At 43.1% G+C, this 23,521-nt stretch overlaps 1 long non-coding RNA gene across 1 annotated transcript; it reads left to right on the top strand.

The window, feature by feature from the left end:
* The first annotated feature begins 16,713 nt into the window (after window positions 1-16,713).
* LOC120310764 lies at window positions 16,714-18,608 on the top strand. Its single transcript, XR_005557464.1, has 3 exons — window positions 16,714-16,863; window positions 17,506-17,598; window positions 18,318-18,608. It is a non-coding gene; the product is annotated as an uncharacterized LOC120310764 (long non-coding RNA).
* The last annotated feature ends 4,913 nt before the right edge of the window (window positions 18,609-23,521 follow it).

Consider the following 23,521-nt stretch of genomic DNA (forward strand, 5'->3'; position numbering starts at 1 on the left):
GATCTTCGGTTGGCACCTCTTGTAAAAATGTTTCTTCATAGAATTGCACACAGGTTATCACATTCAGCCAGTTTATAATATTAGTTAATGCTTGCTAAACATCACTCCTGTTAATTAAAATATAATTCAAAAGTACTTTATCATTTCTCTTAATGGCAATTTTTCATCTACCTCAACATAAAAATATCTGAGCATGAAATGGAAGGAAAACCTCACTCTCTCGTGCATGGAAAGTGTTTCCTGATCTGCAGGGGCACCTCAAGCATAGAAAGAACACCCAGAATCCAACAATTGAAGCAGAGTGTTCTCTTACCTGCTCTCTACTGAACATCTTTGCCATAAACCTTAGCTTATCAAACCGATTACCCTTTGTGTAGTGGGGAACGTGAGATCACCCCCTACCCCTCCCTATATATATTCAATAATGATGGTGAAAATGCGACTCCCGGGCATAATTATAAATGGAATGAATAAAGCGCGTTCACCAGGAGAGTTTAAAGTTAAAATACTTTAATTAAAGTATTTTACTATATTAAAAGGTTGCTAAGCTTTCGTTGGGAAAACTCCCCAACATCTTCAGGGGTGAGAGACCGTTTCTAACAAGGTGGTTCAAACGGGTTCCATAGACGTCTGTGCTTGGTTCCTAGACTGTGCCAGCATTCCCTGCTGAACAGCTGATAGGTGGGAGGGGGAATCGGAGTAAAGATTTCTTCTGTCGTTCTCTCGAGCACTTGTGTTCACATCTCCGTCGATCTCAGGGGGTATTGTTAGAGCTATGTTCCGCCCTCTCTCGGCAGCACTGGCTCTCGTTGCAGCGGGGGGATTTAGTTTGATGTCATTGGGTATCCTACCATGGAGGCGGGGCTTCATCGGCTGCAATTTAACATCTTTCCTCTGCTGCGTGTTCCCGTATTTATCTTTGCTCGCATGTACAAGCATCAACTGGATGTGGTATTTTTCAATGTTTGAATCATCCTCCTCCATCATGGTGTCTTACATGCTCATCTTCCCTCGTATGTCAATATTCAAGTTAAATCCCCCCATTTCTGTGAGCAAAAGTCTGTTGGTATTTGGGCAGATTCCCCACTCATGTTATTTTCCCTTTTATCAAGCGAACGGGTCGTCATCACATGTTTTTTCTCCCCTCTCTGTATGGGATATTCACTTTTATTATTATTATGGGTAGTGCTAAATTTAGTGGTTCTATCCTCAAATTTCTTAAGCGCTCCAATGTCATTATTGTTGTTTTCTCCAATTAAAGGGGGTGTGGTTTCCCCTTGATGTTGCTGGGAGGTTTCTGGGTAGTCTATATCAGATTGTTTCTGGTAGGGAGGAGGTGTAGCTCCTGGTTTAGAACGTTGTGGATTTTGATTGTAGTTTGTGATATAAAGGATGATGGTTTGAGTTCCATTTTCGTAGCGCTTGTTGTGCTGGGTGCAAGTCAATGTGACGATTGATTGAGTTGTTATTCGAGAACCAGGCTTCTTTTAGCAGCCGACCTCCCTTCGTGGCATCACTGGCTACGATAAGGGTGTTATTGAAGTCGAACTGATGGCCTTGTTGTGCCATATGCATCCAAAGTTGTGAGTGTGGTTCGCCTCGTTTTATGGCCAGTTTGTGTTCGTGGAGGCGAGTTTTCAAGCGTTTGGCTGTTTCTCCCACATAGTTGCCTTCGCAGTTTTTGCAGTTGATCTTATAAACAATAGCAGATTTCTCCATGGTAGGTAGGGGGTCCTTTGGACGCATAATTTTTGATCGTAGGGTTTGGTTAGGTTTGTGAGCTACTTCTATACCATGGGGTGCTAGTAGTCTGGCTGTGGCCTCTGAGATGTTACTTATGTATGGGAGGGAGATACGTGTTTTTTGTAGGGGGGAATCCCTTCTTCGTTGGGTGGTCCGGTGCTGGAAGGTTGTACAATGTCGTTTGATAAATTTTAATGGATAACCATTATATATGCACGTACGGAAGAGGTGTCTCCTCTCTTCTTTCTTATATTCATCCGTGCTGCAGTGGGAGTCAACGCGTTTAAATAACGTTTTAATGCAGCTGATTTTATGGGAAATAGGATGATTACTCTGGTAATGGAGGATTCTATCCGTGTGGGTTGGTTTACGGAATACCTTCGTATGTAGGTATCCATCTGGTTGACGGTGGATGGAAACATCTAAGAAGGCAAGAGAATTGTGTCTTTCTTCCTCTACAGTAAACTTTATGTCAGAGTAGATGGAATTTAATATTCCCATAAATGTAGTTACATGTTGTCTTTTGACAATGGCAAATGTATCGTCCACGTATCGAACCCAAAATTTGGGTTGGTATAAAGTCATAGCCTTATGTTCAAGCTGTTGAAGGACTACCTCAGCTATAATACTGGAGATGGGGGAGCCCATCGGGGTTCCTTTTATCTGCTCATAGATGGTACCTTGGAATGTGAAATAAGTCTGGAGATATATTTCTATCAACTTCACGAGGTCTTCAGTCTGAAGGGAACCTTGGTGATGACCTTCTCTCATAGATGTCAAACGTTCTTTCAGGACAGAGATGGCTAAGTCCTGGGGAATGGAGGTGAAGAGAGAGGTGACGTCGAACGACACCATCATCTCATCATCCTCCACCCTAAGGGTCTTAATTCTAGTTAAAAGTTCTTCTGCAGATCTGACCATGGTGTTACTGCCATCTACGAGGTGGTTGATGTGGGTACTAAGCCATTTACCTAGTCCTGAGATGGGGGTGCCCCTGAATGATACAATGGGGCGAAGGGGGGTACCTTCCTTGTGGATCTTTGGTAGACCGTAAAAACGGGCAAGGGCTGTGTCACAGGGACGTATCCTCTTTAGGGTGTCATCTCCGATCAGCTATGCAAGTAAAAATATGACTCTTGGGTATGTTCATATTAAAATCAATAAATAGTTGAACACCAAGAGAATAAAATTATACAAAAGTTAAAATGTTAAAACTTTTATTTACTAAACCTAGCTTTCGTCAAGAGCTCTTGACATCATCAGGGTGTAAACGGCAGTCGTTGGGAGGGCTTATATGCAGCCTCCAATCATTTGCGCTCGGCTCTTGGATCGTGTCATAGGTCCCAGCTGTGTGCGTTGTAATCCAAGTGTGTGTCCTGCATTAGGGTGTAGTTGTTTCTCACCCTTTCTACGTGTGCTGTTACGTGTATCTTTCTCGCTAGTTCTAAAATTAGCTGGGGTGTTTCCCCTTTCCTTGCAGTTAGTACATGTTTCACTAGTTTCCCATTTGTGATTCTGTCTGTCACGGGCAGTAGTTGCTGTTTTCTGCTTCCTTCTAGTTCCTCCAACCATCCCCTCCGAGCCACATTCCAATCCTCCTTTTCTCTCCGATCGTAGCCCTCGTGTGCCATCCCGTCCTGCGCCACTCTCCCTCCTATTCCTTTCCATCACTCCCTTAGATCTATCATCACTCTCCTCCCTATATTCTTGGGAGGAGTCGTTCTGGAGTGTGTGCCTGTCAGTAAGGCATTGCCTAGCTTGTAACCGGTCAATCCGTTGCTCACTCCATTTGGATTACAACGCACACAGCTGGGACCTATGACATGATCCAAGAGCCGAGCGCAAATGATTGGAGGCTGCATATAAGCCCTCCCAACGACTGCAGTTTACACCCTGATGATGTCAAGAGCTCTTGACGAAAGCTAGGTTTAGTAAATAAAAGTTTTAACATTTTTAACTTTTGTATAATTTTATTCTCTTGGTGTTCAACTATTTATTGATTTTATATATATATATATATATATATATATTTATATATTATATATAATTATATATATATATGATATATATATATATATTTAGTTTTTTCCTGAGGTTTTCTGCGGGTATATTTGTATATAGGTCTTTGGTGTTCGTGTTTTCGCCCGCGTAAAATTGGAAGTGTATTGGCAACGTTCGACGATAGTCACATTCGTCATCCAGGCGGTGTTTTAAGGAAGCTAAAAAAAAACACCAGCCTGAAGATGACGAATGGGACTTCGTCGAAACATCGCCAAGACACTTCCAATTTTATGCGGGAGAAAACCCGAACAACCAAAGACCTACATACAAACACCCGCAAAAACCTCAGAAAACATATATATATCTATATATATATATATATATATATATATATATATATATATAACTTTCTTCTCCCATCCTGGGCTGCACTGTGAAGGCTGCAGAAGAGATTGCAAGATGAAAGCTTTGCTGTTTGCGTAGTTGTTGGTGGCATTTGTGTGCAAGGACCCAGGTAGGCTCATGAACCTTTGATCTTGGTTGAGGATTTTATTATGTATTTATATATTTATAAATTTTATTGTCTGCCCTTCTAACCATAGGGTAACTCTGGCCGGCTTACAATTAGAATCTAAGGTAAAACATAAAAAGTTCAAATCCACTCTTAAAACCAAAGAAAGATGGGGAGGGGTGGGGTAGAAGTATGGGTTCTGTTATTATTTAATCAACCAACTCCATTGTGTGATTCCTCAACCGGGGCCCTTTGCTGACTGGGTGGGCCAAACAACTACAACCCTATGCAGAATCCATCACCTCACACGTAAAAAATTCATTCCATTTCGTAGAGATCATAAAGAAACAAAACTTACAGCCCAGCGATCTACTCGTGAGCTCAATGTCATATCCCTGTTCACCCAAGTGCCAATCAAAGAAGCCTTGACAGCTATCCAAAATAAATATAACCCCCCAAAACACATCCTAGATCTGACCAACCATTGTCTATCCAACACATACTTCATCTATAATGGACAAAAAATACAAACAAATAGAAGGAGCACCCATGGGATCACCCCTCTCACCTGTCATTGCAAATCTCTACATGGAACACTTTGAAACCCAAGCTCTAGAAAAATCTGAACACAAACCCAAACTCTGGCTCAGATATGTAGACGACACCTTCATAATCTGGCCACATGGGAAAGAAAAACTGGACAACCTCCTCATACACCTCAAGAGCCTACACCCCAAAATACAGTTCACCATGGAAACAGAAGCTAATAACCAACTTCCCTTCCTAGATGTCTTAGTCTACAAGAAATCCAATGGCTCCCTAGGACACACCATCTACCAGAAGAAAACACACACAAACCGCTAACTGCATGCTCTCTCACACCACCACCCAGCACAGATCAACTCTGTAGCCAAGACACTCATCTCTAGAACAAAACGTTTAGCTGATGAACAACACCTAAAAACCGAACTACACACTCTCACTAATGTACTTACATCCAATGGATTCCAATGAAAGAAGATTACCAAACTAATCCAAAAAGAAACCCCCACTATTTCTTTTTCTGACAAAGAATTAAATTGGGAAACTAAGATGGCCATTTCGAGCTCATTCTGCTCTCGTCAGTTACCCACACCCTTTATGGGATTCGAACCTGGGCAGTTTCTTTAATTCTTTGTCAGAATAAGAAATTTGGATTTGTAATGTTTCGCAGTTGCGACCTGAGCCTGCTTAACGCCCCTAGTTGGGGGCTGCAAGGCAAAAGAGATTGTAAAAAGTAAAACTGCAGTATAGCAGTTAAAAACAAATGTCAAGGTGTAATCAATTAGACATCTGTCTGAAAAACTTCCTGCATATACTCTCTTGACTCAGCTGGCAAAGAGGGAGGAGAGCCTGTGGCTTGGTGGTTAAATCACTGCCTAGTATGTAAACTGCCCAGGTTCGAATCCCATAAAGGGTGTGGCTAACTGACGAGAGCAGAATGAGCTTGAAATGGCCATCTTAGTCTCCCAATTTAATTCTTTAATTCTTTGTCAGAAAAAGAAATTTGATATATATATATATATTATATATATGTAGGTCTTTGGTTGTTCGGGTTTTCTCCCGCGTAAAATTGGAAGTGTCTTGGCAACGTTTCGACGAAGTCCCATTCGTCATCTTCAGGCTGGTGTTTTCAGCTTCGTGCTTTGAGCAGCAATGTGTGGTCTTAGCTGTTTCTTCCTTTTAACTGCCAGTGGGGTATGAACTGATTGGGTGGGAGCTTGGCTGTGTTCTGATTGAGTGGAGGTGTGTTCTGAATGGTTAGGGGCTTGGCTGTGCTCTGATTGGCTGGGGGAGTGTTCTGTTTGGTTGTGCTCAGGTTAGTCTGAATTGCAGAGGGGTTTAAGATTTTGGGCTGCCTTGCTATTTTTTGGCTTCTCGTTCGTGGTCGTGCCTCCTCTTCATGGAGGGTGTCAGTTTGCTTCATGTATGGATTGGAGGGGTTTAAAGTGGCTAATGATGCAGCTGTGGTCTGGCTTCTGGTTTGTTGTCGTGCCTCGTCATCGGTGTGGCTTTGGGTTTGTTTTTTGCGTGGATGTGTGGTGGTGACCTCCTGTGTGGTTTTTGTGAGTGTGGGTCTGGTATCATTTTTTGTGTTAGGGAGTCGTTTGTCAATAAGGGTGGGTTTCCAAATGGCTGGTAGGCGGGAGGTATCATCTCGCTTGTTCATGCTATGTGGGCATTTTTCTATCTCGATGGCTTCTCTAAAAAAGCTAACAAACCCCTAAATACAGATCCCGCCACCTACCTGGAAAAAACCACCAGATCCAAAATAAAAGCCTCCCCCATTAGCGAAGAGATCCAGCAAAGAATCATTCCCAGAGAGAAATCATCCAGATGCCCTAAACTCTATGGTCTCCCCAAGATACACAAAGAAGGAACCCCACTCCGACCTATAGTCAGCTCCATAGGCTCACCTCTACAAAACCTAGCCAAATTTCTCGCCAAACACTACGCCCTAGCAAGAATCCATCACCTCACACGTAAAAAATCCTTCAGTTTATAGAGATTCATAAAGAAACAAAACTTACATCCCAGTCGACCTACTATTGAGCTTCGTGTCCATATCCCTCTTCACCCAAGTGCCTTCAAGAGAAGCCCTTGACAGTCTATTCAAAACAATCTAACCCCCAAACACACTTAAGATCTGACCAACCACTGCCTATCCAACACATCTTCCTCTATAATGGACAAAAAATACCAACAACAAAGGAGCACCCATGGGATCACCCCTCTCACCTGTCATTGCTAACCTCTACATGGAACACTTTGAAACCCAAGCTCTAGAAAAATCGGATCACAAACCCAAACTCTGGCTCAGATACGTAAACGACACCTTCATAATCTGGCCACATGGGAAAGAAAAACTGGACAACTTCCTCACACACCTCAACAGCCTACACCCCAAAATACAGTTCACCATGGAAACAGAAGCTAACAACCAACTTCCCTTCCTGGATGTCTTAGTCTACAAGAAATCCCATGGCTCCCTAGGACACACCATCTACCAGAAGAAAACACACACAAACCGCTATCTGCACGCTCTCTCACACCACCACCCAGCACAGATCAACTCTGTAGCCAAGACACTCATCTCCAGAACAAAACGCTTAGCTGACGAACAACACCTAAAACCCGAACTACACACGCTCACCAATGTACTAACATCCAATGGATTCACCAAGAAATAAGATTACAAACCTACTCCCAAAAAGAAACCCCCACTAAAATCCTAGACAAAGACAAGAAAACGGCAAAGCCATCCTCCATACATAAAAGGCCTCACAGACAGAATCAGTAAGATCCTCCATAAACACAACCTCCACACAGCATTCTGCACAACAGAAAATATCCACCATCCTTAGAAACCCCAAAGATAAAATGTGAATTAGAAAATCAAGGAGTATATGAAATCCCATGCACTGCTTGTCCCAACACATACATCGGACAAACCAACAGAAGAATAAGTGCACGCATTGAAGAACATAAGAACTCAGTCAAAAAAGAGGAACCAACGTCTTCCCTGGTCCAACACCTTAAAGCCACAGGACATGAAATTGACTTTAAAAATACCAGAACCATTGCCAAAAGTGAACATTTTAATAACAGAATAATCAGAGAAGCCATCGAGATAGAAAAACGCCCACACAGCATGAACAAGCGAGATGATACCTCCCGCCTAACAGCCATTTGGAAACCCGCCCTCATTGACAAACGACTCCCTAACACAAAAAATGATACCAGACCCACACTCACAAAAACCACACAGGATGTCACCACCAAACATCCACGCAAAAAACAAACCCAAAGCCACACTGACTATGAGGCACGACCACAAACCAGAAGCCAGACCACAGCTGCATCATTAGCCACTTTAAACCCCCGCAATCCATACATGAAGCAAACTGACACCCTCCGTGAAGAGGAAGCACGACCACGAACGCGAAGCCAAGGAATGGCAGGGCAGCCCAAAATCTTGAATCCCTCCCTACCCTAGCCCTGCTTTGCACTTCAGACTACCTGAGCACAACAAACAAACAATCAGGGGCTCCCCCACCCAATCATACACCAGCCAACCCCCCAGCCAATCAAGCACGCCACCCTGCCACAGCCAATCAGAGCACAGCCAAGCCCCTAACCAATCAGAACACACCTCCACCCAATCAGAACACAGCCACGCTCCCACCCAATCAGTTCATACCTCCACTGGCAGTTAAAAGGAAGAAACAGCCAAGACCACACACTGCTGCTCGAGGCACGAAGCTGAAAGCACCAGCCTGAAGATGACGAATGGGACTTCGTCGAAATGTCGCCAAGACACTTCCAATATATATATATATATGAAGGTCTTTGGTTTTTCGGGTTTTCTCCCACGTAAAATTGGAAGTGTCTTGGCGACGTTTTAACGAAGTCCCATTCGTCATGTTCAGGCTGGTGCTTTCAGCTTCGTGCTTCGAGGAGAAAACCTGAACAACCAAAGACCTACATACAAACACCCGCGAAACCTGAGAAAACATATATATATATATATATATGTTTTCTGAGGTTTTCGCGGGTATTTGTATATAGGTCTTTGGTTGTTCGGGTTTTCTCCCGCGTAAAATTTGGAAGTGTCTTGGCAACGTTTCGACGAAGTCACATTCGTCATCTCAGGCTGGTGTTTTTAGCTTCTTGCTTTGAGCAGCAATGTGTGGCTTTAGCTGTTTCTTCCTTTTAACTGCCAGTGAGGGTATGAACTGATTGGAGGGGAGCTTGGCTGTGTTCTGATTGGGTGGAGGTGTGTTCTGAATGGTTAGGGGGTTGGCTGTGCTCTGATTGGCTGGGGGAGTGTTCTGTTTGGTTGTGCTCAGGTTAGTCGGAGTTGCAGAGGGGTTTAAGATTTTGGGTTAGGGAGTCGATTTGTCAATAAGGGCAGGTTTCCAATTGCTGGTAGGGCGGAGGTATCATCTCGCTTGTTCATGCTGTGTGGCGTTTTTTCTATCTCGATGGCTCTCTGTTATTCAAAAAATGTTATTAAATTTCACTTTGGCAATGTTCTGGCCTAACCATTCAGAACACACCTCCACCCAATCAGAACACAGCCAAGCTCCCATCCACTCAGTTCATACCCTCACTGGCAGTTAAAAGGAAGAAACAGCTAAAACCACACATTGCTGCTCAAAGCAAGAAGCTAAAAACACCAGCCTGAAGATGACGAATGTGACTTCGTCGAAACGTTGCCAAGACACTTCCAATTTTACGCGGGAGAAAACCCGAACAAACAAAGACCTATATATATATATATATATATATATATATATATATATATATATATATATATATATATATAAACATATATATAATATATATATATATATAACTTTCTTCTCCCATCCCGGACTGCCTTTGAAGGCTGCAGAAGAGATTGAAAGATGAAAGCTTTTCCAGGGGGGCTCCTGCATAAAGGATGTGCTCCATTGTGCCTTGTAGGGGGCCAGTTGGTGGAGATTAAGTGTTGCACCACTGACCTTTGCAATGTTTAAAATGTTGTTTTGGGTTTTGCTGTCATCCATCATGGACCATCCTGGCAGATTTAGCTTGTGGCCTTTACGGTCCATAATTCACCCCCTCAGCTTCTTTGGACACCTCATCCTCTCTTCTTTTTCTCCTGGTCTACAAGACTTGTTCTGCTCTCTCTGTAGCTTGGCAACTGAATAAATTTGTGCATTTACATTCAAGCGTAGTGGATGTGTTTGGCATGACGTGTCCATTTTCCTTTTTTGAAAGTTCAATTGCGGAATAGTAGAAGGCTGAAGGGTTTTTTGTAACCCATCTTACTTATGCAAAACCCTCTTCCTTCTCCAACGGGTGCAGGTCTGCCTTAGATGCCCATCTCAGATAATTTGACTTTCAAGGTACTTGGTAGTCTTTGTCAAGAATGACAACTTACTTATAATTTATCATCAATAGAAATATAACCTGCCTGCCTGTAAGTCTGCCCAGAGACACAGGATACGAGAGGGGCAGAAAATAAACTTCACAGTAAACAAACAAATCAATAAAGTTACTTTGATTACTAAGCATCCCAACAATTATTTTTTCCTTCTTTAACATAACTGTACATAGTTTGAGCTGCTGAATATCCCCAATAGACAATCCAAATTCATTTAAGTTATAAAGACAAGCCAACATGGCTTTCTCCAAACAGATCATGCCAAACATTTTCTTATTTCTTTCTTTTGATAAAGTGACTAAATTAATGGATCAGCGAAATGCTGTGGATATAGTATACTTGGATTTCAGTGAAGTGTTTGACAAAACGGAACACAACCTATGTCTTGATAAACTTAAAAAGTGTGGGATAAACAGCACCATCACCAGATGCGTTTGTAACAGGCTGATAAATCACACTCAACATTTAGTCCTCAATGGAACTACAATCACATGGAGGGAAGGAAGCAGTGGGGTCCTACAAGGTTATGTTCTAGGCCCAGTACTATTCAATATGTTCATTAACCACCCAGAGGAGGGAATAGCACAGAAACTGATCGAAGTTGTAGATGAACAAAATAATTCTCCTATGGGGGTCTAAGAGAATGCACCAATCAACCAACTATCAAGTTCTCTCTAATCATGTCTGCCTTCTTCCTGCAGATCCTTTTTTAGTAGGTGACATTGTAGTGGAAAAACCACGATACTTACATCAGAAGACAAAACCACGAAGGGTTGGAGAAAACAGGTTTTATTTGTGCAAAGGTTCAGAGTATTCATATGACAAATTCTGAACCCTGAGTTACTCCCAGGATATCATTTTTATACAGCTTGTCACCCACGCTTTTACCCAAGCGATGACTTCTTATCTATCTTTAACATACTAAAAGAGAGACGTTCATATCTTGAGACCACACACATAGGAAAAAGGGAAGTTTATACAATGTGCAGAAAACCACACTCCCCTACACACGTCATATTTTACACCATTAGTGATCTTCGGTTGGCACCTCTTGTAAAAATGTTTCTTCATAGAATTGCACACAGGTTATCACATTCAGCCAGTTTATAATATTAGTTAATGCTTGCTAAACATCACTCCTGTTAATTAAAATATAATTCAAAAGTACTTTATCTTTCTCTTAATGGCAATTTTTCATCTACCTCAACATAAAAATATCTGAGCATGAAATGGAAGGAAAACCTGACTCTCTCGTGCATGGAAAGTGTTTCCTGATCTGCAGGGGCACCTCAAGCATAGAAAGAACACCCAGAACCCAACAATTGAAGCAGAGTGTTCTCTTGCCTGCTATCTACTGAACATCTTGGCCATAAACCTTAGCTTATCAAACCGATTTCCCTTTGTGTAGTGGGAAACGTGAGATCACCCCCTACCCCTCCCTTCTTTCCCAAGTTGCCCCTCTCTTCCCTCTTGAACCTGGAGCTCCAGCCCCCACAAGGTGGGGCAGTGGCATATATACAGAACTTCCTTCTCCCATCCTGGACTGCATTGTGAAGGCTGCAGAAGAGATGGCAAGATGAAAGCTTTGCTATTTGCGTTGTTGTTGGTGGCATTTGTGTGCAAGGACCCAGGTAGTCTCATGAACCTTTGATCTCGGTTGAGGATTTTATTATGTATTTATATATTTATAAATTTTATTGTCTGCCCTTCTAACCATAGGGTAACTCTGGCCGGCTTACAATTAGCATCGAAGGTAAAGCATAAAAAGTTCAAATCCACCCTTAAAACCAAAGAAAGATGGGGAGGGGTGGGGTGGAAGTATGGGTTCTGTTATTATTTAATCAACCAACTCCATTGTGTGATTCCTCCACCGGGGCCCTTTGCTGACTGGGTGGGCCAAACAACTACGGCCCTATGCAGAATCCATCACCTCACACGTAAAAAATTCATTCCATTTCTTAGAGATCATAAAGAAACAAAACTTACAGCCCAGCGACCTACTCGTGAGCTCGATGTCATAGCCCTGTTCACCCAAGTGCCAATCAAAGAAGCCTTGACAGCTATCCAAAACAAATATAACCCCCCAAAACACATCCTAGATGTGACCAACCATTGTCTATCCAACACATACTTCATCTATAATGGACAAAAATACAAACAAATAGAAGGAGCACCCATGGGATCACCCCTCTCACATGTCATTGCAAATCTCTACATGGAACACTTTGAAACCCAAGCTCTAGAAAAATCTGAACACAAACCCAAACTCTGGCTCAGATACGTAGATGACACCTTCATAATCTGGCCACATGGGAAAGAAAAACTGGATAACTTCCTCATACACCTCAACAGCCTACACCCCAAAATACAGTTCACCATGGAAACAGAAGCTAATAACCAACTTCCCTTCCTAGATGTCTTAGTCTACAAGAAATCCAATGGCTCCCTAGGACACACCATCTACCAGAAGAAAACACACACAAACCGCTATCTGCATGCTCTCTCACACCACCACCCAGCACAGATCAACTCTGTAGCCAAGACACTCATCTCTAGAACAAAACGTTTAGCTGATGAACAACACCTAAAAACCGAACTACACACTCTCACTAATGTACTTACATCCAATGGATTCCAATGAAAGAAGATTACCAAACTAATCCAAAAAGAAACCCTCACTAAAACCAAAGACAGAGAACAAGAAAACGGCAAAGCCCTCCTCCCTTACATAAAAGGCACCACAGACAGAATCAGTAAGATCCTCCACAAACACAACATTAAGACAGCATTCTGCCCAAACAGAAAAATATCCACCATCCTAAGAAACCCCAAAGATAAAATTGAATTAGAAAATCAAGGAGTATACGAAATCCCATGCACCACTTGTCCCACCACATACATCGGACAAACCAACAGAAGAATAAGTGCACGCATTGAAGAACATAAGAACTCAGTCAAAAAAGAGGAACCAACTTCTTCCCTGGTCCAACACTTTAAAATCACAGGACATGAAATTGACTTTAAAAAGACCAGAACTATCGCCAAAACTGAACATTTTAATAACAGAATAATCAGAGAAGCCATCGAGATAGAAAAACGCCCACACAGCATGAACAAACGAAATGATACCTCCCGCCTACCAGCCATTTGGAAACCCGCCCTTATTGACAAACGACTCCCTAACACAAAAAATGACACCAGACCCACACTCCCAAAAACCACACAGGATGTCACCACCACACATCCACGCAAAAAGCAAACCCAAAGCTACACCGATGATGAGGCACGACCACAAACCAGAAGCCAGACCACAGCTGCATCATTAGCCACTTTAAACCCCTCCAATCCATACGTAAAGCAAACTGGCACCCACCATGAAGATGAGGCACGACCATGAACGCGAAGACAAAAAATAACAAGGCAGCCCAAAATCTTAAACCCACCTGCAACTGAGACTAACCTGAGCACAACCAAACAGAACACTCCCCCAGCCAATCAGAGCATAGCCAATCCCCCAGCCAATCAAAGCACAGCCAAGCCCCTAACCAATCAGAACACACCTCCACCTAATCAGAACACAGCCAAGCTCCCACCCAATCAGTTCATACCCCCACTGGCAGTTAAAAGGAAGAAACAGCTAAGACCACACATTGCTGCTTGAAGCACGAAGCTGAAAACACCAGCCTGAAGATGACGAATGGGACTTCGTCGAAACGTCGCCAAGACACTCCCAATTTTACGCGGGAGAAAACCCGAACAACCAAAGACCTACATACAAACACCCGCAAAAACCTCAGAAAACACACACACACACACACACACACACACACACACACACACACATATATATGTGTGTGTGTGTGTGTGTGTGTGTGTGTGTGTGTGTAGGTCTTTGGTTTCGGGTTTTCTCCCGCGTAAAATTGGAAGTGTCTTGGCGACGTTTCGACGAAGTCCCATTCGTCATCTTCAGGCTGGTGTTTTCAGCTTCGTGCTTCGAGCACAGAAAACACCAGTCTGAAGATGACGAATGGGACTTCATCGAAACGTCGCCAAGACACTTCCAATTTTATGCAGGAGAAAACCCGAACAACCAAAGACCTACATACAAACACCCGCAAAAACCTCAGAAAACATACATACATACATATATATATATATATATATATATATATATATATATATATATATATATATATATATATGAAGGTCTTTGGTTTTTCGGGTTTTCTCCCACCAAAAATTGGAAGTGTCTTGGCGACGTTTTGACGAAGTCCCATTCGTCATCTTCAGGCTGGTGCTTTCAGCTTCGTGCTTCGAGGAGAAAACCCGAACAACCAAAGACCTACATACAAACACCCGCGAAACCTCAGAAAACATATATATATATATATATATATATATATATAAACATATATATATATATATAAAACTTTCTTCTCCCATCCCGGACTGCACTTTGAAGGCTGCAGAAGAGATTGCAAGATGAAAGCTTTTCCAGGAGGGCTCCTGCATAAAGGATGTGCTCCATTGTGCCTTGTAGGGGGCCAGTTTCTGGAGATTAAGTGTTGCACCACTGACTTTTGCAATGTTTAAAATGCTGTTTTGGGTTTTGCTGCCATCCATCATGGACCATCCTGGCAAATTTGAGCTTGTGGCCTTTACGGTCCATAATTCACCCCCTTGACTTCTTTGGACACCTCATCCTTTCTCCTTTTTCTCCTGGTCTACAAGACTTGTTCTGCTCTCTCTGTAGCTTGGCAACTGAATAAATTTGTGCATTTACATTCAAGCGTAGTGGATGTGTTTGGCATGATGTGTCCATTTTCCTTTTTTGAAAGTTCAATTGCGGAATAGTAGAAGGCTGAAGGGTTTTTTGTAACCCATATTACTTATGGAAAACCCTCTTCCTTCTCCAACGGGTGCAGGTCTGCCTTAGATGCCCATCTCATAAAATTTGACTTTCAAGGTATTTGGTAGTCTGTGTCAAGAACGGCAACTTACTTATAATTTATCATCAATAGAAATATAACCTGCCTGCCTGTAAATCTGCCCAGAGACACAGGATACGAGAGGGGCAGAAAATAAACTTCACAGTAAACAAACAAATCAATAAAGTTACTTTGATTACTAAGCAGCCCAACAATTATTTTTTCCTTCTTTAACATAACTGTACATAGTTTGAGCTGCTGAATATCCCCAATAGACAATCCAAATGCATTTAAGTTATAAAGACAAGCCAACATGGCTTTCTCCAAACAGATCATGCCAAACATTTTCTTATTTCTTTCTTTTGATAAAGTGACTAAATTCATGGATCAGCGAAATGCTGTGGATATAGTATACTTGGATTTCAGTGAAGTGTTTGACAAAAGAGAACACAACCTATGTCTTGATAAACTTAAAAAGTGTGGGATAAACAGCACCATCACCAGATGCGTTTGTAACAGGCTGATAAATCGTACTCAACATTTAGTCCTCAATGGAACTACAACCACAAGGAGGGAAGGAAGCAGTGGGGTCCTACAAGGTTACGTTCTAGGCCCAGTACTATTCAATATGTTCATTAACCATCCAGAGGGGGGAATAGCACAGAAACTGATTGAAGTTGTAGATGAACAAAATAATTCTCCTATGGGGGTCTAAGAGAATGCACCAATCAACCAACTATCAAGTTCTCTCTAATCATGTCTGCCTTCTTCCTGCAGATCCTTTTTTAGTAGGTGACATTGTAGTGGAAAAACCACGATACTTACATCAGAAGACAAAACCACGAAGGGTTGGAGAAAACAGGTTTTATTTGTGCAAAGGTTCAGAGTATTCATATGACAAATTCTGAACCCTGAGTTACTCCCAGGATATCATTTTTATACAGCTTGTCACCCACGCTTTTACCCAAGCGATGACTTCTTATCTATCTTTAACATACTAAAAGAGAGACGTTCATATCTTGAGACCACACACATAGGAAAAAGGGAAGTTTATACAACGTGCAGAAAACCACACTCCCCTTCACGCGTAATGTCTTACACCATTAGTGACTTTTGGTTGGCACCTCTTGTAAAAATGTTTCTTCATAGAATTGCACACAGGTTATCACATTCAGCCAGTTTATAATATTAGTTAATGCTTGCTAAACATCACTCCTGTTAATTAAAATATAATTCAAAAGTACTTTTATCATTTCTCTTAATGGCAATTTTTCATCTACCTCAACATAAAAATATCTGAGCATGAAATGGAAGGAAAACCTCACTCTCTCGTGCATGGAAAGTGTTTCCTGATCTGCAGGGGCACCTCAAGCATAGAAAGAACACCCAGAACCCAACAATTGAAGCAGAGTGTTCTCTTGCCTGCTATCTACTGAACATCTTGGCCATAAACCTTAGCTTATCAAACCGATTTCCCTTTGTGTAGTGGGAAACGTGAGATCACCCCCTACCCCTCCCTTCTTTCCCAAGTCTCCCCTCTCTTCCCTCTTGAACCTGGAGCTCCAGCCCCCACAAGGTGGGGCAGTGGCATATATACAGAACTTCATTCTCCCATCCTGGACTGCATTGTGAAGGCTGCAGAAGAGATGGCAAGATGAAAGCTTTGCTATTTGCATTGTTGGTGGTGGCATTTGTGTGCAAGGACCCAGGTAGGCTCATGAACCTTTGATCTCGGTTGAGGATTTTATTATGTATTTATATATTTATAAATTTTATTGTCTGCCCTTCTAACCATAGGGTAACTCTGGCCGGCTTACAATTAGCATCTAAGGTAAAACATAAAACGTTCAAATCCACCCTTAAAACCAAAGAAAGATGGGGAGGGGGGGGTGGAAGTATGGGATCTGTTATTATTTAATCAACCACCTCCATTGAGTGATTCCTCCACCGGGGCCCTTAGCTGACTGGTGGAGCCCCATCTTTAGGCCCTTACGAAAAGATAGGAGGGTTGTGGGCCAGCCTCAAATTTGGGGGGGGGGGCAAGATGTTCCCAAAATGGCAGGAGCCTTTTTAGGAAATGATGTCTTTTTAAAGCTCACCGTTGTTTTTATAATCAAGCCCGGGTGCTGAACAAAGCTAATATTCGTTCTCTCTCTGCTTTTCCTGAACAAGGACCAAGTGAAGTGGGTCGAAAGAGAGAGAGTCACCCAAATGACCATTTTATTATCTTTCTGGTGAAATTTTCGCAGCCAACCTTATTAGTCAAAAGTCTATTGTTCAATACATAATAAGACAAGATCAAAGAGATAAATACTAAAGTAACATTTCTCTGTTTTATTTCTTTCATCTAGTAAAGAGTCTGAAATGTTACGAGACTGACCCATTTAGAAAAAAAACATGTTCGGAAACAGATAGATTCTGTTTTATTCTGCAGACTATTCTTGGTAAGCAAAGTTCCTATCCTTTCTGACAGTTTTTCTTCTTGTATGGAAACTAGAACTCCCAAATGCAGCTGAGGATTCCAGATCACCTAGGACCTGTCTGTGCCCTGTCTAGGTTTCCCTGAGGTCATGGCCTGACATATTAAGGCAGTGTGGCGAACCTATGGCACGGGTGCCAGAGGCGGCATTCAGAGCCCTCTCTGTGGGCATGTGTGCCGTCACCCCAGTCCTAAGCCTTCATCTAGGTTTTATAAAACCTTGTCGCTTTAGGCCTCTGCCGCTGTGTGCAAAAAAAAAAAAAAAAGGTTCAATCAATCGATCAATTTCAACTTCCTGTGGGAAAAAAAAGATCTTGCAAAGTTGGAATTGATTGATTGAACTTTTACCACTGCAGCCACACCCATCCAATGGGCCACACCCACTCAGTGTGCCACACCCATCCAATGGGCCACACCCACCTGGCACCCCACGATGCATAAGTGGGTTTTGGGTTGCAGTTTGGGCACTCGGTCTCTAAAAGGTTCGCCATCACTGTATTAAGGGATGCCAGGAAAAGGGGAGGGGTTTCAGAAAGGGCAGCCCAGTCCATCCCACAAGCACCCCCGTTTGGGGTGTGGGAATGCATGACTGTGCATCCAGTGTGGCTTTACCGTTTTGTTCAGAAATAGCCGCACACCAATTCTTTGGCACTGTAAATGTTTTGCTTTATGTTTCTTTTCCAGGAGCGCCCCGGCGTAAAGGATGTGCTCCAGTGTGCGTTGTAGGGGGCTATGTGGTGGAGATTTCGTGTTGCAAAACTGACTTTTGCAATGTTTAAAATGTTGTTTGGGGTTTTGCTGCCATCCATCATGGACCATCCTGGCAGATTTAAGCTTGTGGCCTTTACGGTCCATAATGCACCCCCTCAGCTTCTTTGGACACATCGTCCTCTCTCCTTTTTCTCCTGGTCTGCAAGACTTGTTCTGCTCTCTCTGTAGCTTGGCAACTGAATAAATTTGTGCATTTACATTCAAGCGTAGTGGATGTGTTTGGTATGACGTGTCCATTTTCCTTTTTTGAAAGTTCAATTGCGGAATAGTAGAAGGCTGAAGGGTTTTTTGTAACCCATCTTACTTATGGAAAACCCTCTTCCTTCTCCAACGGGTGCAGGTCTGCCTTAGATGCCCATCTCAGATAACTTGACTTTCAAGGTATTTGGTAGTCTGTGTCAAGAATGACAATTTACTTATTATTTATCATCAATAGAAATATAACCTGCCTGCCTGTAAATCTGCCCAGAGACACAGGATACGAGAGGGGCAAAAAATAAACTTCATAGTAAACAAACAAATCAATAAAATTACTTTGATTACTAAGCAGCCCAACAATTATTTTTTCCTTCTTTAACATAACTGTACATAGTTTGAGCTGCTGAATATCCCCAATACACAATTCAAATTCATTTAAGTTATAAAGACAAGCCAACATGGCTTTCTCCAAACAGATCATGCCAAACATTTTCTTATTTCTTTTTTTGATAAAGTGACTAAATTAATGGATCAGCGAAATGCTGTGGATATAGTATACTTGGATTTCAGTAAAGTGTTTGACAAAAACGAAGTAGAACACAACCTACTTCTTAGTAAGCTTGGAAAGTGTGAGGTAAATAGCACCATCACCAAATGTGTTTGTAACAGGCTGATAAATTATACTCAACATTTAGTCTTCAATGGAACTATAACCACATGGAGAGAAGGAAGCAGTGGGGTCCTACAAGGTTATGTTCTAGGCCCAGTACTCTTCAATATGTTCATTAACCATCCAGAGGAGGGAATATTATGGAAACTGATCAAATTTGTAGATAATCGAAATAATTCTGCTGTGGGGTCTAAGAGAAAGCACCAATCAATCAACTATCAAGTTCTCTCTAATCATGGCTGTTTGCCTGCACATCCTTTTTTAGCGGGCGCACAAAACTATCTGAGCATGAAATGGAAGGAAATCCTAACTGTCTCTAGCATGGAAAGAGTTACCTGGCATTTCACTGGGTCATTGTTCAGCGAAACCAGATGAAGAAGGAGCATAAAGTTTTGTTCACCACCAAAACAATGTAGGTGAGATGTAAACAAAAACAACTTTTCTTGAAGAGGTCATAAAATGTCAGCCGCTGAGAACTTCAGAGGCTGTTCTCTGTTTGGAAGTTAAGCAGGGTTGGGGCTGGTTAATCCTAGGAGGGGTATTCTGGAATGTATATGTAGCACTAACTAGAGAGCAGGTATCAGTGTGTTGGAGTGTCTGGCAGTTATTGGGTTAAATGCTAGGTATGTTGATGGGCCAGTGGGAGGAGTCTAAAAAGGTCATTGGGAGATTTCCTGGACACAAGCCACATGGGAAAGTCTTTGTCTGTAAGCAGCATAGGCCATGGAAGGTCACACAATAACCCTGAGCCTTTATAAAGATGGTATGGAAGAGCATCATACTTTTACCTGAAGATATGGTCTGAAGAAATGGACAAAAGATGTATTTTCCAGGAGTATCAACCACACCTTGAATGCAAGTAATCTTTCTCCTTAAAATATATATTTTTTGTTTATTATAAGATCTTTCTTTTGAGTTATCTATCTGACTTGATAGGCATTTATATCAGAGTTAGAATAAGGGGAGACCCCTCCAAGGCTGCAGGCTAGGCTGAGGAGTCTCGGAAATGACAACAATCTCAACCAATCTCAGGATGATGTCAAGGAAAAAATCCATGCTTGACTTGAAGGAGGCATCTCTGATCCCCTTTGGTTGCACCATCCCAAACGCTGAATGTCAGCAAAGCCGGAGGGAGGCAGAGAGAGGGCAAAGACAATGGAACATTCTTCCTTTTGCTCCCAAGAGTATTTCCGTGGGAGAATTCACTACGCAAAGGAACCTCTACTTTCAGAGGCAGCTGCACTGGGTGCAATTCAAGTTGTGGTTCATCCCTTTTGAATGCCTTCACCCCCCCCCCCCCGGGATTGGCCCATCCCACTCATGCCGGCAGAGGATGTGTGGTGAGGGTCCCATCAGCCCGACTATTCCAGCTGGCAGGGTCCCCAAGGAGGACCTTCTCTGCTGTGGCTCCTGCCCTCTTGAACATCCTGCCCCCCAAAGTGAGGTGGACCCCAACCCTCTTGTCTTTTCACAAGGGCCTAATGATGGGGCTCTGCCAGTCGGCTTGGGGCCCCAGTGTGGGAGGGGGGTCAGGGCAATAGAGCTGCTTGATTGAGTAATAACAGCTCTCATTTCCACCCCACTCCATCCCCATGATTCTTTGGTTTTGATGTTTGGTTTTTAACTTTTTATGTTGTAACTTAGAGGTTTAAGCCACCCAGAGTTACGCTATGGGAAGATGGGCATCCAATACATTTTATAAAAAAAAAATAAAGTAATAAAATCCTCAACCAGGATCAAAGCCTACCTGGGTCCTCTCACCTAAATGCCACCAACAAAAATGGAAATAGCAAAGCTTTCATCTTGCAATCTCTTCTATAGCCTTCAAAGTGCAGCCCAGGATGGGAGAAGGCAGTTACATATACACCACTGCCCCACCTTGTGGGGGCTGGAGATCCAGGTTCAACAGAGAGGAGAGGGGAGACTTGGGAAAGAAGGGAGGGGTAGGGGGTGTGTGAAATCGGTTTGATAAGCTGAGGTTCATGGCCAAGATGTTCAGTAAATAGCAGGCAAGAGATTGTTGTTCGTCCATCGATTTCGATGAAGACTTTGACATCTTGTGGGTTATGGGCCATCAACGATGTGTCCGTAGGTGGCTAATAAGACTGATGTTAGCATGGAATGTTCTGCCACATACTGAACAAAGAAATGTAGACACTGTTAATTCAGCATTTGCAGCTCTGGCTTTGCGGAGTGCTCGCTTTTCTTGTGCCAAGATTGTCCTTCTGTGTTCATATGTCTGGCAACCCTGGTACATCAAGGTGCACCATGTCAGTCGATCATGCGCCAGAAGTTCCCAAGAGATGGTGTTAATATCCAAGGACTTAAGATAAGCTTTTAATGTGTCTTTGTATCGCTTCTTTTGTCCCCCGTGTGATCGCTTTCCTTGAGACAGCTCACCATAGAAGAGCTGTTTAGGGATGCGATGATCTGACATCCTTACAACATGGCCTGCCCAGCGCATCTGGGCTTTCATCAACAGAGTGTAAACTGATGATAGACCTGCTCTGGAGAGGACATCTTTGTCTGGTATCTTATCCTGCCACCGGATCCTCATAATTCTACGAAGGCAAGTCATGTGGAAGTAGTTCAGTTGCCTAACATGCCTCCTGTACACTGTCCAGGTCTCACTAGCATACAATAGGGTAGTTAGCACTGCTGCCTGGTAAACTTTAAGCTTCGTAGCAAGACTTATTCCACGGCAGTCCCACACGTTAGTCCACAATCTGCCAAATGCAGAACTTGCCTTGGCAATTCTACAGTTGACCTCGATGTCAATTGTCACTGCACGGGAGAGGCAAGAGAACACCATGCTTAAGTGGTTGGGTTCTGGGTGTTCTTTATATCAGGGGTGTCAAACTCAATTTCATTGAGGGCCGCATCAGCATTGGGGTTGCCCTTGGGGGCCGGGTGGGTGTGGCCAAGGTGGGTGCGGCCTACTGATGGGCGTGGATGGAATGGGTGTGGACTACTGGGTGGGCATGGCCAGCTCTACATCATTCGCGTCAAGGGTGCCTGTGGGGGCCTGGGCAGGAGTGGGACAGATCTGAGTGTCTCTGGTAGAAGAGGGTGGGACCGGGAGAAGCACCAAGGCATGGTCCATTTCTTCATTCCTCACAAAGGGTGAAACTTCCCTAGCATGCACCCAGGGGGCAGGGCCGACGTGGCAGGGGCTGGTTTCTCGCTGTTTCCAGATGGCCTTGTGGAACTAAGACTAAATGCGTTTCAGCACAGATGGCCACCACAAAATTATACACTGGCTCCCGGCCAGCCTGGGCCAGGGCCAAGGCAGCGGGGGCTGTTCCCTCACTGTTTCCAGGATGGCTTCGCAGGATGCATGAAACCACTTCACAGGCCGCATCCGGCTCCCGGTCCTTGTGTTTGACATGTCTGCTTTATATCCTTGCGGTGTCCCTCCAAAGGTTTCCTGATCAGGCCAAGTAACACTCTCCATGCAGGAGAGAGTGAGGTTTTCCTTCCATCCCATGCTCAGATAATTTTATGTCACCTGCTAAAAAAAAGGATCTGCAGAAAACAGCCACGATCACAGAGAAGAATCAGATTGGGAACTTCAAAAAGATCTCAAAAAATTTAGGCCGAGGTGGCGCAGCAGTTAGAGTGCAGTACTGCAGGCCACTTTAGGTGACTGTGTTCAGCAGGTCAGGGGTTCAGATCTCACCAGCTCAAGGTTGACTCAGCCTTCCATCCTTCCGGGGTAGGTAAAATGAGGACCCAGATTGTTGGGGGCAATGTAAATATATATATATACATTGCTTACTGGTGTACACCGCTTAGAGAGTGCTTGCACTTAAAGCAGTATATAAGTCTCATAAATAAATAAATAATTGTTGGCCATTAAAAAAATGATTGCTGAGCCAACACTGACAAGTTGGTTAATTGGGGCCTTCTCTTAGACCCCATAGGAGAATTATTTTGGTTGGACACAAAGTCCCCTGCCTCAGAACTAGTCCCAGACTGACATAGTCCTTTTGAAAGAGGTCAGTCTTTTTCAGATATGGAAGATGAGATGAGAAGCAAGGATTCTTGCCCACCAGGATTCACTTAGATAAAGACTCACCTGTGCTCTAGACTTCATGTCCCGCAGGGCTGTAGTGACTTCAGATGGGATGATAACTTTTGGTGGACCACAGGACTGCAGCTGTTTTTGCAGGTTGAATGCCCTCAATTGCAGTAGACACGTCAAAGACTATTGTGCAGGTACTTCTTCATCTCTAGTAATAATGGAACA

The sequence above is a fragment of the Crotalus tigris genome, unplaced genomic scaffold (genome assembly GCF_016545835.1).
Source record: "Crotalus tigris isolate CLP2741 ecotype Arizona unplaced genomic scaffold, ASM1654583v1 scf7180000018291.410847, whole genome shotgun sequence".
Lineage (NCBI taxonomy): Eukaryota > Metazoa > Chordata > Lepidosauria > Squamata > Viperidae > Crotalus > Crotalus tigris.